Source organism: Neolamprologus brichardi, chromosome 17 (genome assembly GCF_056152115.1).
Source record: "Neolamprologus brichardi isolate AB-2024 chromosome 17, ASM5615211v1, whole genome shotgun sequence".
Taxonomy (NCBI): Eukaryota; Metazoa; Chordata; class Actinopteri; order Cichliformes; family Cichlidae; genus Neolamprologus; species Neolamprologus brichardi.
Genome location: NC_142120.1, coordinates 2,213,960 through 2,220,708, shown reverse-complemented (window position 1 = coordinate 2,220,708; position 6,749 = coordinate 2,213,960). Strand labels below are relative to the sequence as shown.

At 43.2% G+C, this 6,749-nt stretch overlaps 1 pseudogene; it reads right to left on the bottom strand.

Annotated features, from left to right (window-relative positions):
• Window positions 1–1,233, bottom strand: LOC148097840 (uncharacterized; annotated as a pseudogene).
• Window positions 1,234–6,749: the final 5,516 nt, after the last annotated feature.

The window sequence follows — 6,749 nt, the reverse complement described above, 5'->3', positions numbered from 1 at the left end:
TCATAAAAAACGCCGGACCAGAGCCCCTTCAGGCCAGAGTTCAGGATTGTACATTTCACCCACATCATTACATTCAGCAGTAACCTTGAAAGAGCCGAACCTGCTACGTTTACCAGCAATTTTTTAACAGGTCACATCTCTTTTGAGTTTCTCTCTCAAATACAGAGCAAGAGTTTCTGCATCTACATCCAGGGCAAATTTAGTGGCAAACACGCTCACCAATTTAGTTTTCACAGTTCTGATTGTACTCACAGCTCCAGTGCCAATAATCGATACAGGTCCAGGCCTCTTATTGTGTCCAGTGGTAACAGCATGCATTCCTGAACCCGAATTAACCTTCTCCCGCTTGTGACGAGGCTTGCCATTTTTCACAACTTTATTCCATTGTGGGGAGCATGTAGAAAGCACTGTCTCAACGGGATCCTCCGTTGTTGCTGTAGTTTCCATATTACGACCTGAGGCTGTCGTCGGAGCCCGATCTTGACCACGTAGCAACATCTCCGGACAAAACGCTGACACTGTGCTTGTCCCAGTCCTTGAAGCAGCCAAAGCTCCGGCTTCCTGCCTTCCGCGCGGGCCGCCTTTACTTCGACTCCCCCACCGCTCCTCTGCGTGTTTCCCCAGGGGAAAGTGGGAAGCGGACCCCGACCCCTGAGCATTCAGCGTAACAGGCTCAGCCGGTACCTCAGGCCGACACTCAAGAGCAGTCACACGGTGGTCGACCTCCACAGCATTGGTCATGACTTGCTCGCAGACATCCGCCTGTAGTTTAACTACAAGTTTTAAAGCACCGACCTCAGCACACAGCTGGTCCATTCGCCGTAGTAGACAACACACATCCATGCTGGAGTATGTAACAGGCGGCAAATCATCCAGGTGATGAGATACAAATCTTGGGATATTCTCCCCACACTCATTCAGCACTTTGAGACAGAGTTTAATATTGTTGGCGTCTTTATGCTGTCCTTTATATCCGACGCACCGCTGTGAGGTAGTGGGGCAGAGTTCAAACAAAACTTTCTTGGAGGCTTCAATCCCCTCGGATTCAAATGTGTTCGTGGCCAACAACACAATTTCATCCTGACTTAAAGTTTTGATTTTTACAGCAAGGAAATTAAGTAGTTCATCCTCTACAATTACCCTTCCATCAGTTGTTTTATATATCTCTGGTTTTAATCGTGACCGTTTGAAAGTCGGAGCTACGTCTACACCACCACCTGCTACATCCGCCATTTTGGTTTTTTTTCCAAAAAAACAAAAAAAATCTAACCTAAATTTAAATTAAAATTAAATCTTTAACAATTCTGTTTTGCAGTGTTAGTCAGTGAGTGACTGCTCCCGTATGGGATTAGCACGATGCCACCTTATCCCATAGTCCAAGCCACAGACGGAACAACTGACGGACAAAGTGTGGACTTTATACCAGTTTTTAAATTGTGTTGATCGACCACGTAAAACCAGAGTTATGATAAAAAATATCTGCAATGTTTGGTTTTCTTCCTGAATACTGTCATTGTTTATTTACTGCTGGAAGAAACGGTAAAAACTGCGTTTTATAAGGAAAACGCTCGAAAGCCTGTGAGCAAAAAGAAACCTCCCCCCAGCCTTTCCTATTGGTGGAAAAATGTACCATGTCGACCAATCAAAAATTACGGAGCCCCGCAGGGGACATGGGAGAACAAAAAATTAAGACGGACTTTTGTGAGATCTGCAAAACAAACTCGGGATCTCACAAAAGTTTTAGCCGCATTCTTCGGAGGCCGCCAGCTCGAAGCCGACCGGGAGGTCGAGGCACGATGTGCCGGGAAAGCGGTGTTCCTCCCGGCTGTAGTAGGTCTCGACCTCCCGTTAGCTTCGAGCTAGTGGGTGTCAGATCTCCGAAAACGTCGGAGCACTTTTGCAAATATTCAATTCAATTCAATTCAATTTTATTTATATAGCGCCAAATCACAACAAATGTCGCCTCAAGGCGCTTCATAGATACAGAGAAAAGCCCAACAATCATATGACCCCCTATGAGCAAGCACTTTGGCGACAGTGGGAAGGAAAAACTCCCTTTTAACAGGAAGAAACCTCCGGCAGAACCAGGCTCAGGGAGGGGCGGCCATCTGCTGCGACCGGTTGGGGTGAGAGAAGGAAGACAGGATAAAGACATGCTGTGGAAGAGAGACAGAGATTAATAACAGATACGATTCAATACAGAGAGGTCTGTTAATACATAGTGAGTGAGAAAGGTGACTGGAAAGGAAAAACTCAATGCATCATGGGAATCCCCCGGCAGCCTACATCTATTGCAGCATAACTAAGGGAGGATTCAGGGTCACCTGGTCCAGCCCTAACTATATGCTTTAGCAAAAAGGAAAGTTTTAAGCCTAATCTTAAAAGTAGAGATAGTGTCTGTCTCCCGAATCCAAACTGGAAGCTGGTTCCACAGAAGAGGGGCCTGAAAACTGAAGGCTCTCCCTCCCATTCTACTTTTAAATACTCTAGGAACAACAAGTAGGCCTGCAGAGCGAGAGCGAAGTGCTCTAATAGGGTGATATGGTACTACAAGGTCATTAAGATAAGATGGGGCCTGATTATTTAAGACCTTGTATGTGAGGAGCAGGATTTTGAATTCAATTCTGGATTTAACAGGAAGCCAATGAAGGGAAGCCAAAACAGGAGAAATATGCTCTCTCTTTCTAGTCCCTGTCAGTACTCTTGCTGCAGCATTTTGGATTAACTGAAGGCTTTTCAGTGAGTTTTTTGGACATCCTGATAATAATGAATTGCAGTAGTCCAGCCTGGAAGTAATAAATGCATGAACTAGTTTTTCAGCGTCACTCTGAGACAGGATATTTCTAATTTTAGAGATGTTGCGCAAATGGAAGAACGCAGTCTTACATATTTGTTTAATATGTGCGTTGAAGGACATATCCTGGTCAAAAATGACTCCAAGGTTCCTCACAGTGTTACTGGAGGCCAAGGTAATGCCATCCAGAGTAAGAATCTGGTTAGATACCAAATTTCTAAGCTTTTCAGCGCCGAGTACAATAACCTCAGTTTTATCTGAGTTGAGAAGCAGAAAGTTAGTGGCCATCCAAGTCTTTATGTCTTTAAGACATTCCTGCAGTTTAACTAATTGGTGTGTGTTATCTGGCTTCATGGACAGATAGAGCTGGGTGTCATCTGCATAGCAGTGTAAATGTATGCTATGTCTTCTAATGATGCTGCCTAGGGGAAGCATGTATAATGTAAACAGAATTGGTCCTAGCACTGAACCCTGTGGAACTCCATAATTAACCTCAGTGTGTGAAGAGGACTCTCCATTTACATGCACAAATTGGAGTCTATTAGATAGATATGATACAAACCACTGCAGTGCAATACCTGTAATACCTACAGCATGTTCTAATCGCTCTAATAGAATATTATGGTCAACAGTATCGAATGCTGCACTAAGGTCAAGAAGGACAAGCACAGAGATGAGTCCACTGTCAGAGGCCATAAGAAGATCATTTGTAACCTTCACTAAAGCTGTTTCTGTGCTGTGATGAGCTCTGAAACCTGACTGAAACTCTTCAAATAAACCATTCCTCTGCAGATGATCTGTTAGCTGTTTGACAACTACTCTTTCAAGGATTTTTGATATGAAAGGAAGGTTGGAGATTGGCCTATAATTAGCTAAGACTGCTGGGTCTAGAGATGGCTTTTTGAGTAAAGGTTTAACTGCAGCCACCTTGAAGGCCTGTGGTACATAGCCGATTATTAGAGATAGGTTGATCATATATAAGATCGAAGAATTAATCAATGGCAGAACTTCTTTGAGCAGTTTTGTAGGAATGGGGTCTAAAAGACACGTTGATGGTTTGGAGGAAGTAATTATTGAAGTTAACTCAGAAAGATCGATTGGAGAAAAAGAGTCTAACTTAACATCAATGGAACTAAGACACTAAGAAACTAAGAAATATGTGATGTCTTGTAAACCGAGCAGGTATCTGACGTTTACACAACTACATTCACGCCTCAAAATATCTTAAAAGTGTATTTTGTGACCCAGAAAGAGTAATATTACAACTAAGTAGCTGCCGCCATTGTTGGAATTCAACTTTTGTGAGATCTCGCAAAAGTCCGTCTTAATTTTTTTTTCTCCATGGCAACAGGGCATTTAGTTGTTTAGGGAGGGGGAAGTTTTAGGAGTGACGGCGTGTTTGAGATGTGAGAGATTTGCGACGTTTAGCGCAAATCTTGTGTAGTTAGTGTGTAGTTAGTGTGTAGTGTAGTCAATAGTTGTGTTGTGTGTGTCAGAACAATGAGGCGACTGCTGAGTGTTACAGGTGTTACAGCAGTGACACATCTGCTGCTGTCAGGCCTGCAGGTATCAGGCTGTTGTTCTCCTTCATCTCATAGTGGACACAAATTATTTTTTGGAGTGGCACAAATAATTTGTGTGGCATCAGATTTGATGCAGAACAGCTGATTGTTCTGTAAATAGTTTGAAATGTTTATTTAAAAAAACGCCTTGGCTGCATTTTTAGGTAAACAGCTGCAAAACACTTTGTTTGCAAAACTCAGTTACTTTTTTGAAGAAGTAACTATATCATTAACTGCCCAACATTGGTCATTATTTACTGTATTTTGCAGACAGAGTTACAGACTCTCTCCCAGACCACAGACTCACAATACAAGTCAGAGCTTTATAAAGAGCTTTTCAAAATTGGAGTTCAAGTTATTTTTCCTTCCAATAGTGTTAACATGCTACAGGTCATGAACAAGACTTTTTAAAATTTTCATTGTAAGTGGGATAAAGCAGTTAATTAAAAGTAGTCTAACATAAATGTAAATGCTGTCATTTGATTACTTTAATAAACATGTAACTTGGACAATTCGATGCTGGCGTGACCACAGTGCACACGTCTGCTGTCGCTCACAGTGGTCCAAGGGACGCTCAGGGAGTTTGTGTGTTCGCTCAGACACATGAAACATTAGAGGGAACATTGGTTGGATGGTTAAAAGGTTTCCAGCGTTAGAGATATCTTCTCTTAAACCTTATTTCAGAGTGCGGTGTGGTTTTTAGTTTAGAAATGAAGCCCTCCTGCAGGGCATCGAAACCAACAATGTGATACCTTTAAGAACTGAGTAAAAAAAAAAAAAATTCATCTGGATGGGCAGTAAATTAATTAGTTACACCGATGGCAGAGGCAAAGATGCTAAAAGTGAGCGAGATGGATAAGATTAGAAATGAGTATGACAGAGGGACAGCCTGGGTTGAGTGGGGAAAGTGGATATATTAGACAAAGGATGCTAAAGGCTGCAGGAGGAAAGAGGAAGACTAAAGGCTGTAGTGAAGGAGGACGTGTCCTGCTGTGACAGAAGAGGATGGTAGGGATAGGGTGAGATGGAGGGAGAGTATCTGCTTCCTTGTCTCATCCAAAAGATAAGCACAGAAACAACAATACATAAAGTAGGTAAAGTATCCATGAATAGGTGGATGTTCTTGAAAGCAACGAAAGAAAAATGATCATTTAATCTAAGAGGCGTTTCGAGTTTCCTTTACCAACAGATGTCGCTTCCTCTTCACAGACACGAGCAGCCATCTCTCTGCAACACCTCTCTACAGGCCAACAGGGCCCAGAGAGACACAATCCCAACCCAGAGGGACAGCCAGCCAAAGGCAATGATATCACTGAGACGTGGCACAAGGCACTTATTACCACAGATGGATAGATAGCGCTCTGGGTCTCCTGGGGAGTTTGGAGGACCACTTAGGGGGGAAGAATGTTTGTTTTGTCTGCGTGTGCTTTTTGAGCAGTGGTCTCCGTCCTCTGTCTCGCCAGCTTTAATTGCCTGCCTGTTCAGGCAGGAGTTAAGCTGATTTGAAAGTGGCTGCTGAGAGCAGGGAGAAGCACCGGAGGAGAGGTGATCCATGATGAGGTGAGCCTGTGGCCATACCGTGGACCTCAGTCGCTAGATACTAGAAGCAGAGCAGCATCCTATTTGAGTGCAAAATAAACAAACAAGAAATAATGCAACAACCGGTGTGTCCGGCCATCACTTTGAGTCTGTTTCAGTTCAGTTCCTGTTAAACTCCATTTCAAACAGACCAAATTAAGTAGACAGCAGAAAGAAAAATGGCCACGAAGTGACGAAACTCCCTTATGTGCCATCTGAAATCCTTCCAGCGCCTTTAAATAAATCCTTTAAAAAGTACTAATGTTACGAGTGAGAACATGTTCACAAAGAGCCTTTAGAGGGAGACAAATGAGAGCACATCGGCCGGTGTCAGAGCGGGATAAGAATAGACACAGCAACAGGTGGCAGGGATTGATGATACGTAATTAAATTCAACAGCTCGTTTCATTTTATTTGTGAGATTTTGCCGGGGATTAAAGGCTCTGATAATTATCCCCCATTTCATTTGTGTTTGCAGATGGAAGAGGAGGAAATGGCAGTCGCACTGCTCGCAAAAAGAGCGATCACACAGCTTCTGTGCCAGCATCCTGCAGATCCTCTGTCTCTTAACACATGCGTGAAAAATGCCCGACGTGATGCACATTTTGTTTATTATGTCTCACGTTAAGACATCTTAAAATATCTTCTTCCGTGACTTTGTGGTTCGCTGTCGACTCGTGCAAACTGTGAAGGTGGAAGTGATCTAATCTAACCATCTCACAGGAAGTAGCACTAACTCTAACATTAAAGCTGAGCTGCACTTGACACGATGTTCTCCTGCACCCGGTGTGGATTGCAATATTGCACCGCTAATC